The 12,396-nt window shown below is 48.2% G+C and overlaps 1 protein-coding gene across 1 annotated transcript in view; it reads left to right on the top strand.

Moving 5' to 3' along the window:
* Window positions 1-12,096: 12,096 nt before the first annotated feature.
* SFMBT1 (Scm like with four mbt domains 1) overlaps window positions 12,097-12,396 on the top strand; it is a 126,987-nt gene continuing 126,687 nt past the window's right edge. Inside the window, exon 1 of the mRNA XM_024746267.1 lies at window positions 12,097-12,236. The gene's annotated coding sequence lies outside the window, so the exon portion shown is untranslated. The remainder of the gene's footprint in view (window positions 12,237-12,396) is intronic.

Below are 12,396 nucleotides of genomic sequence, written 5' to 3'. Positions count from 1 at the left end.
GCCTGCTGGGCCCTCTCCTCCAGGCTGGATCTGAACTATACCCTGGCCCCATGTTTCTTCCTGACAGCTGACAGCAGGGCTGGCTGGAGGTGTAGCTGACATGGTCCCTGCTCAGGCTCAATCTAACTAGGGGGAAACTGCCCCAAAGCAACTCACTTGGAAAAGATTGACCTTTCCTGGACTTCTCACTCTGAATTAACAAATCCCAACCTGTCTCGGCCTTCACTTTCTGCTTCTAGAAAATGGGGCGAAGGAGGACCCAGAATAGGAGATTAAGAAGCAACAGACAGGCAGGTGCTTTGGGCAGTGGGAAGATAGGGTCCGGGTCCTGGGAGCTCAGTGTGGATTCTAGCATCCGCCAGGCCAGGTGCTGGGAGAGGTTGAAGTGTCAAGTTTGGGGCTCTCCTGGGCCTGTCTCAGATGTTTTTCCCAGCCCTCCCTGAGCTCACCGTGCCTTTTCTAGGCCCACTCCCCCCACCCCCACATCCCACCAAACAGCATTGAGGATCTGCTGGCCAGTAGCCACCAAGAGCTCCAGGGAAATAGAGAGCAAGCCCATTTGATGATGGAAATGGGCTTTCAAAAAAGCCTATTCTTGGAATGCCGTGGGCTTGCTTCCCTCTGACCAAAGGAGACCCCACCTTGGAGAGGGTAAGGAGAGGGTAGGGAGAGAGAAAGTGCAGGGGGCAGGGGCCGGACTGGGCTTTCTGCCTGGCTGCAGTGCTTTGGGGTTATGTTGAGTGTCTGGGTGGATGATCACAGGCAGGTGACTTTTCTCTGAGCTCCTGTGTCATCATCTTTAAAGTAGGCAGAATACTACCTGCCACACAGTGTTGTGGTGAGAATTGAATGAATCCACACATGGACAGACCATCTAGCCAAGGGCTGCACACATGTGAAGTGGACCACAAGCAATCGCTGATCAGACATTGCCCAGTGTTTAGTGGACACCCAATAAATGGTGACTGTTATCACGGCGGCAATAGTTTATGTGCCCATGGCCGTAGGCACCTGTGCACGTCTATAAATCCACGCCTGTTGCCGGGGATCCTCCCGGGATGTGTGTGAATGAGTGTGTGTGTGGTATGTGTTTCCACATGTGGACAACCATGTCTTGCCACAGGTGTGGGTGTGGACCCCCTGGGGTCATTTGTTCTGCAGAACCAGTGCTCAGAAGGTAACAAGTAGGGGGCAGTCTGAGGAAGGGCCGGTGCTTGGATGGAAAAAGGAGTGGACAGGCTGAGCATGGGGAGAAGACAGGGCAGGAAAAAACAAAGATGAGATTAGTCTATATTGGGTGCAGTGGCTAAGGTCTGTTAAGGTCAATCCCTGTCACCCTCTGCACCAGGGCTACCCCTTAGGAGAGGCTTGGGCTGGGCCCCTTCTTCCCAGCAAGGTTGGCTATAGCTAACCTTATGCCCCGCCCCAGCCAGGCAGTCCTGGGGCCTCAGAAAAGCCCAGAGTCTAGTGGTGACAGGTGGCCCAGCTGACTTGAGGGCATGATGTGGCCTGTCCGATTGTGATCTTCCTCCAAGCCCTCCATGCTGTAAACTGCCACTTACATGTGTATGATCTCATTCACCAGCCAGTGCACTCGACATTCGGTTGAGACCAGAACCAGGAAGATCAATTCCCAGCCAGGCTCCTGAAGGATGGGTTGGATGAAGGGAGCGTTAGTGCGCACACACAGGGCCTCTGCCTGCTTCTCTGCAGCACCCCTCCCCCAGAGGCTCCTCATTTCGGAGTGCATTCTGGAGGCTTATTTTTCCTATCGAGGAATAAGTTACAGTCAGTAAAAAGCACTAATCAGGACTGTACAACCCGATGACTCTCATGCAGATGGACACCCATGTAACCATGACCAGAGCAAGGTTCATCACCTCAGAAAATTTCCTGTGTGCCATCCCAGTCTCTAGCACCCACTCAAGAAGTGATTGCTACTCTGACCTCCATCATCAGAAATTAGTTTTGCTGTCCTAGAACATCAAGTAAATGTAGTCATACAGCATGTTCTTTTTTACATCCAGTTTCTTTTGGTCAGAATGATTTCTTTTAGATTTGCCCATGTTGCTGTGTCTAACATTTGTTCATTCATTTTTATCACTGAGTAGTATTCCATTGTATAAATATACCACAATTTACCTATTCTTCTGTTGACGGGCCTCTGGGTTGTTTCCAGTTTTCAGCTATTATGAATAAAGCTGCTCTGAATATTCTTGTGCAAGTCTCTGTGTGTGGGTGTGTTTTTACTTCTCTTGGGTAAATTTAACTGAAGAGTGGAGAAACTGGATCACAGGGTAAGTGTGTGTTTAATTTTATAGGAAACACAATAGCAATGAATGTGAATTCCAGTTGTTCTTCATCCTTGGAAGTCCCTCTGTTCCAGACCCTCGGTTGCCTCAAAGAGCCCACCCCATTTCTCATCTGGAAGTGAGCCTGGCTGCTAGAGGGGGCAGGCATCCTCCAGGAACCCAGAGTCCTGCTACAATGGAGGATCTGGCTGATGTGGGAGACTACAAGTTGGGCACCACAGAAGACCTTTACTTGCATGCTTTTACTTAATCCTCTGGTTGCTGGGGTCCCACCAAGAACAGTGCACAAGACGTTTGCTGTCTGCAGAGAGCCTGCCCCCACCTGCCAAGGCTGCTTCTCCCCAGCAGTGCCTCCTGGCTGCCATAGTAAATCTATCAGAGGACCCAGCACAAAGGTGCTGGGAGGGTCTTTAGAGCCTCTCCTCCTTCCCCACCTGCACAGAGGAAAAGCCAGGCCCTGGGAGAGAAGGGACAAGCAGACTCAGGTTTTCTGCTCCCAGCTCAGGAGAGGAAATCAGGCCTCCTTCCTTGGAGAGAGGCCCTTTCTAGGACCCCCTTTCTTTGAACCAACCTTCGGGAGGACTTTACTCAGCTGGGAGCACTTCTGGGTTGGCCATTTAATAGATCTGTCTGTGCACCTCAGTCCCACCTGTGCAGGCACACAGCTGGCATCAATGAGAGGAAGCATGCATGAATGATTTAGTCTGGCTCTGCTGCTTGGAAAACTCCTTATCTGAAATATTCACAATCGTGTTCACAGCCCAATCCCAAATCTTAGACCTGAAAGAACCTCTAGACATCTTTGAGTGCATTGCTCTGCTTTCAACAGCCCAAATGTTAGTAGCCAGATTATAAGGATAAAATAATTGATATCAGGAAGTTAAAAGTGACTGTCTCAGGTTTTGTGCTCCAGAACTGACTGAAGACTGGAGAACGGAAATTTGAGGATTTAGGAGCAAGACCCAACAGGAATGAAGATCACACATCTCAGGAATTATAAAGTAAGTGATGAGAAAATTAGAATTCAATTGGCTACACTTCATTTTGTACAAAGCTACTGGGTAAAGCAAGGTCCATTGGCATTGTCTCTGATTTTGTCTGTATTATGCAGAAATCTCTTTCCTCCCAAATCCACCCAGCACTGACAAGCAGGGAAACAAGTTGGGGGCCTAGAAGTGGCACCACACATTTGGCTGGAAGCCCCGCCAGGTAACTGTGAGGCTCTTGTTTATCAGGGAGATTAAGCTTCCCTGTTGCTATAACAGGCATCAAACAAACATAACGAATGTCCGTGTTAACATGTTATAGATTCATACCAATATCCTAATAGTTATTGAATGTAAGCTATACCTTAATAAAAAAGGAAAAATGGTAGCTTGGGAAGAGGCAGGGAGTGCGATGGAGGGCATGGGACAGGCGGGGACTGTGGTCTCCAGTCATGGCAAGCAGGCAGGGGATGGAGAAAGGACTCTGAGCATCAAAGGGATGCAGGCTGTGCTTGCCCAAGCCCAGCAGCTGGCTTTGGGGAGAGGCTGGGAGGGTCCACTGTCATGTCGCCCTTTACTCTTTCCTCTCCTGGTGGGCTTACCCTGCTAACTCCCTTCTAAGGGCCCAATGGCCAGCTCTCTTCATGAACCTCCCACCTCTGACCCTTTAGGAGGCCATGACAGGCTTGGAGAATGTTCTGTGCCTGAGTTGGCCCTACTCTCTACTCCCTCCTGGCTCCTGGGTGGCAAGTAGCCAAATACAGGAGCCCTTGGCCAGCATAGTGAGCCTTGGTATCCTGATTCCAAATGCCAGCTCCTCAGCCCCAACTTGACCTCCAGGTCTTGGAAGTGACCTCTCTGGGGTCAAGCCTGAGTTTTTTTTTGTGGTACACGGGCCTCTCACTGCTGTGGCCTCTTCCGTTAAGGAGCACAGGCTTAGGACGCTCAGGCCCAGCGGGCATGGCTCACGGGCCCAGCTGCTCCGGGGCACGTGGGATCTTCCCGGTCCAGGGCACGAACCCGTGTCCCCTGCATCGGCAGGCGGATTCTCAACCACTGCGCCACCAGGGAAGCCCCGACTGCTTCTTTTTAATGTGGTTTTCAGAACAGGTGGGTAGAGGACCACAGGGAATGAGGACTAAATGTCCTATCAAAGACATACACATCAGATAAAAGTGTGTATGTGTATTTAGGTATTTACATATATATGTATGTGTGTGATATATATATACTTTTTAATGTGTATGACTGTTGATGGGACATTTATTATATATATTCAAAATATTTAATACATGTTATATTAATTACATTTTATTATATACTATAAATTATATTTTATTTACATATTACACATTTCATATCACACATACATATCTCTATACATTTAGTATTTCATATTGTTTTATTATATATTTTCATAGATCATATGTTATATTACTAATTAATAATTAGGAATATTTCTAGTACATTATATTTAATATATTACATAATATATATGCTGTTAACAAAGAGGAATGAAAACACACATCCACAGAAAGACTTACATATGAATGTTCATAAGAGCGTTACTCATAATAGCTCTAAATTGGAAAGAACCCAAATGCCCATCAACAAGGGAACGGATACACAAATAGTGATATACCCATACAATGGAATACTATTCAGTAAGAAAAAGGAATGAGCTACTGTTACATGCAACAGCATAGAGGGATCTCAAAGTCATTAAGTTGTATGAGAGGAGACAGGCAAAAAAAAGAGTACCAACTATTTAATTCCATTTATATAAAATTCTAGAAAATGCAATCTAAACTGTAGTGAACAAGCACATCAGTGGCTGCCTGGGGATGTTCGCAGAGAGAGGGATGAATTGCAAAGAAATATGAAGAAACTTTTGTGGGTGATGAAAATATTTGTTTTCTTTATTGTCATGATGCTTTCATGGGTATATTCATATGTCAAAACTAATCGGATTATAAAATTAAATATGTGTAGTTTATTGTACTTCAATTATACTTCAGCAGTGTAAAAAAAGAAGCATTTTTAATCCCATTCCTTTTTTAAACAATATTATTTTTCATGTATATTTTTTAATATTGTTAAAAATAATCATTTAATATAATAATTTGTGAGGGCCAAAATGATTATACTCCTTTGATAAACAAAATGAAAATTATATTAAAGTAGTATTTATCTTACCTTTACTTCTTCCTTTTAAAATTTCTATATATTGTGTATGTTTTATAATGCATGTAATATTTTACTAGATATAATAGTATGTGTGTATAAAATAATGATTTAAACATAAATAAACATACTGGAGGGTATATGCTCAAAAATTCACTGATACGGGTACAATATTTTGAAGACCAGTAGAAAAGAGAGGTGCTGAATCTTCATTCCTTGGGCATTCTGTGTGATTAAAATAGTATTATTTAACCTGAAATAAAGGAGTGGTTGAACATCAGAGGAAAAGGGAATAATCTTCTGATACATGTAACAATGTGGATGAATCCCAAAAACAGACACAAAAAGGTATTACTCTATGATGAATTTTTTAAAAACAGACAACACTAACCATGGAGACAATTAAGACCCGATGCAGCCAAATAAATTAAAAAAAAAAAAAGAAAGAAAAGAAGTCAGATCAGTGGTTGCCTGTGGGCAGGAGAGTCACTGAAAGGGGATGGAAGGAACTTTCTGGGTGATGGAATGCTCTGTATCTTGATTGTGGTCGCGGTTACCTCTGTCAATACTCAGAGACTGCACATTTATAAAATGGGTGCATTTTACTCTATGCAAATTACCCCCCCCCAAAAAAAAAAGTATTGTAAAAAAACCTCACTGTGCAGGTCAAGTAAAGTACCACCTGGGGCCACATTTGATCCAAGGGCTACAGGCTTGTGTCCTCGGAACCAGTCACTGCAGACTTCTCTCATACAACTTTTAAATGGAGATATTACTCATATACCATAAAATTCACCCTTTTAAAGTGTACAGTTCTGCAGTTTTTAGTATATCATGAAGTTGTGCAACCATCACCATATCTAATTTTTGAACATTTCATCACCCCAAAGATAAATGCCAGCCTTGTTTTCCCTGCATTGCTGAGTATTCTTGGTCACCAGTTCTGTGCCCTTAAACTCTTGTTAGCAGATAAGAAGTTGAAGGGGCAAAAAGGCTTAGGAAAATTGCATGGCCCAATAATATAAAACTGAGAACATTGTGCCCATTAATTTTGTTTTCCTCCATGAATTGGGAAAAGAGAGCTGTGGAGGTAGAGAGGGATCCCTGGGAATGAATTGTGCATAGCCCTGGGCTTGTGATACTCAAGGATGGAAATGGGGTCTGGTGAGCCTGTGCTTTTCCCAAGGTAGGTGACTGGGGAAAAGCAAGCTAAGTGCCCTACGTAGACAGAGAAGGAAGTGGAGAGATCTTGGGAGGCCTCCTGCAGGAAGTGGCTTTGGACCAGGCCAATTATTATAATTCTGTTGTGCTTCGCAGTTTGCAAAGAGTGTTTATGAACATTACTGCCTTGGATTCTCAGGACCCAGCAAGATAGGTGGCTTTATCCCCATTTTTATAGAGGTGAGGAAACTGAGGCCCAGAGAGATGAAGTGTCCCATAAAGGAGGTCTTATTGGGGAATTCCCTGGCGGTACAGTGGTTAGGACTCCGTGCTTCCACTGCTAGGGACCCGGGTTCAATCCCTAGTCGGGGAACTAGGATCCTGCAAGCCACGCGGCGTGGCCAAAAATGAATAAATAAATAAAAATAAATACATTAAGTAAAAATTTTAAAAAAGGAGGTCTCATAAATAAACAGTGACTAAATCTGGACTTGACCCCCAAGCTGTGTGCCTCCAAGCACACTGCTCTTTTTCCCTTACAACACGGTATAGGAGAGAGGGATGCCTGGCGGGGTGAAATTACAGGAGCCAAGACGTGGAGGTGGAGCCAGGCAGGTGTTGAAGGGACACGTGACAGTGGCCTGTGCCCCTAGGGAAGCAGGGCCAGCATAGTGAACTGGGCTTCAATGGAGAGTGGCATGGTGTAAGCAGGGACTCTTTGGTGGTGGTCTACTTGATCCTTTGCATGATTAGCCACAGGGCATCATCATGTGACTTGCTTCCCTTGGGCTGATTGAAGGGTGCTGGCTGGTCAGTGGCAATGGAGGGCTGCTGACAGCAGGGCCTGGGAGGCTGCAGAACTTTAAGTTCTTCTTGGGTGGAAAATGGGCCCACGTCCTGGCTGAGGGCTCTGTGGGTTCCCAGAGTCCAGGCCTGGCCCTAATGCTCTCATTCAGAACAAGGCCCTGAGTTGACACCCACCTGCAGAGAGTAGGACTGCTTGGAAGTAGCAGGGGACGGGGGTTCATACGGAATGATCACACGCTGACCCCTTGGTCAGTGAGGGCAGGAGGTCATAGCCTCCACCCCCAGAACCAGTAGGAAGTGGAGACTGAGTTGGGAATAGCCAGGGTACGTCATGGGTGTGCCAACCTCTGGTCTCAGATGTTGCCAGCTGACCCACTAGCCACCCTCTCATCAACCTGTTGCTTCTCAGGGAAAGGGCCAGCTTCATAGTGAATGAAACAGGCACATCTCTGCCCTCAGGGGGACTGATGTCTGTGGGGTTATTAGACAAGGGTGACAGACCCCACAAAATGACAAAAATACAGATAAATTATAGGTACCAATTGTGGGGAGAGAGAGAACCTGTTAGGTGGAGTGGGCAGGGACGACTTCTCTAAGGAGACCTTCTTATTTATTTATTTATTTAATTTGTTAATTTTTGGCTGTGTTGGGTCTTTGTTGCTGTGCACGGGCTTTCTCTAGTTGCGGTGAGCGGGGGCTACTCTTCGCTGTGGTGCGTGGGCTTCTCATTGCGGTGGCTCCTCTTGTTGCAGAGCACGGGCTCTATGTGTGCAGACCCTAGACAACGTGGGCTTCCGTAGTTGCCGTGTGTGGGCTCAGTAGTTGCCACACATGGGCTCTAGGGCTTGCGGGCCTCAGTAGTTGTGGCACACGGGCTCAGGAGTTGTGGTGCCCGGGCTTAGTTGTGCTGTGGCATGTCAAAACTTCTCAGACCAGGGATCGAACCTGTGTCCCCTGCATTGACAGGCAGATTCTTAACGACTGCACCACCAGGAGGAAGTCCAGGAGACTACCTTCTTAAACAGATACTGGGACAGTGAGATGGTACTAACTATGTGAAGGTGGGTGCATGAGGTGGGATGGAGGGTGTCCCAGGCAGTGGGAACAGAGTGTGCAAGGGTCCTGAGGTGGGAAGGGGCTTGTCATACTTATGGGATGGAAAGGATATAGGTACAGGTGAACTGCAGCAAGCAAGACTGGTGAGTGGTGCCTGGTGAGTTTGTAGGATGGCCAGGGCCAGTCTCAGAGGCCAAAGTAAGTCTTTTGGCTTTTTCAAAGTGCAACGGGAAGCCCTGGGAGGCTTTTGAGCAGGGGTGTGCCACGATCAGAAGTCAGTTTCCTCCATGCTCCTCTGGCATTGCCTCCTCTGTGAATAACTACTATACGAAATTCCAAGTGGCAGAGGGGTTGAGGGGCTGGTCCACCAGGTTTGTGGTCTAGCTCTGGCTCTCACTGAGTGACCTGGAAACTCCCAGTTTGCTCTTTGTCCATAGAGAATGCCATGACCTGCCCTGGGGGATGTTGCAAAGGGTAAAGAAGATTTCCTGCATGTGCATACATGTCCACACCTACACGGGGCCCTGCACGAGCCAGACTCTTAAATGGTAGTTTTCAATTGTTCCTTGTGGCTTTCTGCTCTTCCTCTTCCTCAGGGGGTCGTGAAGGTGAGCAACAGAGAGAGGCTGGAGTCAACGAGGGACCTCGCTTCTGTCTGAGTTTTAACATATTTGGAGGAAAGATAGCACATGTCCTGGTTGGGAAAATGAAATATTATAGAATATTTGATCTGTTTAAATGAATTCATAGGTTTAATGTAACTCCATGCAAAATCCCATTTTTTTGGGAAAAATATCAATAACAATGCTGATATTTACTGAGTATATATATATATACACTATATGACAGGCATTGAGCTTGTGAGGCAGGTGTTACTTTTATCCCCGTTTTACAGACCAAGACCATAAGGCCTAGAGGTGATAAGCAACTTGCCAAGGTCACAGGGCTGGTGAGTGTTGAACCTGGATGATCCCATCTCCAAAGCCAGCACTCTTAAGCCCTGTATGATTATCCTAAAATGTGTACGGACTTAAACCAGTCTGGATATCAAGTGATATTCTGAATAAAAGAAGACCCCATGAGGAGGATTCTAGCCCTGCCAGATGTGAGAACCTATTTTAAAGAACCAATATTTACATCCACATGGTATTTGCTTAAACCAAAGTCTGTGAAAGGAAATGGACAATTCAGAAATAGACCAACCAAAATCAAAAGCCTAGCATAAAAGTAGATTTTACTAAGCAAAGGATAAGGGAAGAATTATTTAATTAATGGTGACTGCATAAAAACTGGTGATGATGGTGGTTAGTTAAATCTGTATTTTACCCCACACAGCAAAATGAACTTGCCATGGATAATCACCAAAGAACTAGATGTAAAATGAAGTTTTAGAAAACTAGCAGAAAATAAGACTATCAGATGGGTCGAAGAAAGGTTTGTCTGCATTGAAACAATTTAAAAAAATCACAAAGGACCAGAATGACAGATTGAATAAAACAAAAAAGAACAATGGACTGGGAAATATTTGGATCACTTATGACAGAAGAGCAATATCTATAACATAAAAAATGCTTATTCAATGTTAGAAGAGGTTCAAGTCCCCAAAAGATGAATGGATATAAACAGATCATTTACAGAAAGGGAAATACAGAATAGTAAATGCATGGAAAAAACATTTCTTTTTAAAGTCATCTAAGAAATACTGAAGTAACCTTGAAATACCAATAGACACTGTTAAAATAGGGGAGAAAAAATGATGGTACCCAACGCTTAGAAATGTGTATTGAACTCTTTTACACTTGTTCCTGGGAGGTGCAGAGTAAGTGGGGCAGCTCTTTGGGAAGCCCTATGGCACTGTGGGGCAAGAACACCTTGCTGTTCCTTAACCTTCCACCTGGTTATTCGACTGTCAGGAATTTGTTCCAAGTGCAGAACTAAGATACACATTAGCAAACAATTACAAGGAACCAAAATAGACAATATTAAGAGACTGAGTGAATGGATGAGGATACCTGCACACATTAAAAATGAATCGTGTGAACAGAAGAAAAATGTTAGCGATGGTAGCAAACACAAAAGAGAATGTGTAGTTGCAACTATGTAAAGACGTGCATATAAGCGGAAGGTTTCATGTGTTAAAAGTTGCATTTTGTAGTAGTATTATGGATACTACTTTATTCTTTTTTCATGTTTCTTTCTCCCTGGTTTTCTTATTCTTTTCAGTGGCAGTTAAAACAAAAACAAACAAAAAAACTGGATTCAAATCTAGCCAGCAGCGTGACTTTGAGCAACTCTTGTCTGTAAAGTGGGGTAATATTTTCCAGCGCGATGGTTGAGGTCAGTAGGAAGTGATTTGAGCCGCATTTGGCACCCCAGACCTCCTTCTTGCGGTGGGGGCGCCTCCTCCTCCCCGAAAGGCAGGAGCCGTCAAAGCCCTCTTGGAGACCTCCTCCCTGGGCCCGGAAGTCCAGGCACTCCTGGGTCTCCACGGCGCAGGGACTCCTTGCTGCATGGAACTCTCCAGAGCAGGTGGGGATAGGGGCGTCCCACTGGCACCTGCCCTCGCTGGGGAAGGGGCAAGCTTGGGGAACATAACGCCCGTGGCCACCTCGGGTTGCGGGGCTGGCTTGTAGCCACCTTCGAGCTTCTGTCCCGACCCCGGGCCCCCTGCACTCCCGCCGGAATTCGGCAGCCGTCTTGTGCCCCCTCGCCGGGGCCCCGAGCGGCAGGAAAACTCGGATTTACAGGGCACCTCCTGCGGAAGCCTAGAGACATCGGGTGTGCCGGGGGTCCGGGTCTGACTTCGCAGACAGGGGGCACTTGGGTGCCTTCCCAGATCTCAAGGGTCGCGCCACGTCTCCGACGTGGGCCAGGCGGGCGGACGCAGCCCTCTCCCACGGCGACACGCGCCGATCTGGTATCCAGCTGTCGCTCGGTCCGTTCCTCCGCTAATGCCATCTTGCCGGAGGCTGTCACGTGCGGACGACAGCATCGCGCTTCCCCCGGCTCGGACCGCCAAAATCTACACAGGGACGCCACCCGGTTTCCTGGCCTCTGTCCACAACCCGAGGTGAGGCGCGGGGGCCCTTCCCTCGTGGGTTGGAGCAGGGACAGGATGGGCGCTGGGTCCCTGGGGGCGCGTCTCCCTGTCGGGGCCAGGCAGCGCGGGGTCGCAGCGCCGTCGGGGGCCGGAGGCGCCGCCGCTTGCCTTGTGCCACGGCCTCGGGGGTGTCCGCTGCAAGTTGTGGGCTGCGGGCACGTGGGGCTGGGGCAGCTGGCGGCGCTGGACACCCCAGGACCCCAGTCCGCAGCCGCCTCGCCTCCCGCAACCGCCCAGCGGTGCGGGAAGACAAGCGGGCGAGTTCTGGGAGGCCAGGCCGGGGGGCGCCACGCGTGCGGCGCGAGGGGCGCGGGCTGCCGGGAGGAGCGCGGATGGTGGGGGGGGCGCGGGCGCATGCGCCCTGCGCCCGTGCCATATTGGAATGAGTCGGAGCGCTGAGCGCCGCCGCCGCCGCCTCCGCCGGAGCGCGGGTGGAGGGGGGCGGGGAGAGCTGCCGGCCGCCCCGCTCCGCGGAGCCCAGCAGGAAGAAGGGCGCGAGCGGGCGAGTGCAGGCGGCGCGAGCGGAAAAAGCGCCCGCACGGGGGAACGAAAAGAAGAAAAGAAAGAAAACGAGCGCGAGAAGGGAAAAGCGAGCGATCGAGCGAGTGCGCGCGCGAAAACTCCCGACAGGTAAAAAAGCGGGGCCGCCGACTGGGCCTTCCCGCGCGGCGGCCTGAAGGGGCGGCGGCGGCGCCGGGGCGGTGGACCGCGCGGCGTCCCCCTCGAGGCAGCCACGCAACTTTGGCAACGAAAATCCGCCGGGAGCCGGAGGGCGGCGGGCGCGCGGTCT

This window comes from Neophocaena asiaeorientalis, unplaced genomic scaffold, assembly GCF_003031525.2.
Source record: "Neophocaena asiaeorientalis asiaeorientalis breed wild unplaced genomic scaffold, Neophocaena_asiaeorientalis_V1.1 scaffold251, whole genome shotgun sequence".
In the NCBI taxonomy this organism is placed as follows: Eukaryota; Metazoa; Chordata; class Mammalia; order Artiodactyla; family Phocoenidae; genus Neophocaena; species Neophocaena asiaeorientalis.
Note: the sequence above shows the minus strand (reverse complement) of the source record. Positions and strands in the feature narration are given on the sequence as shown.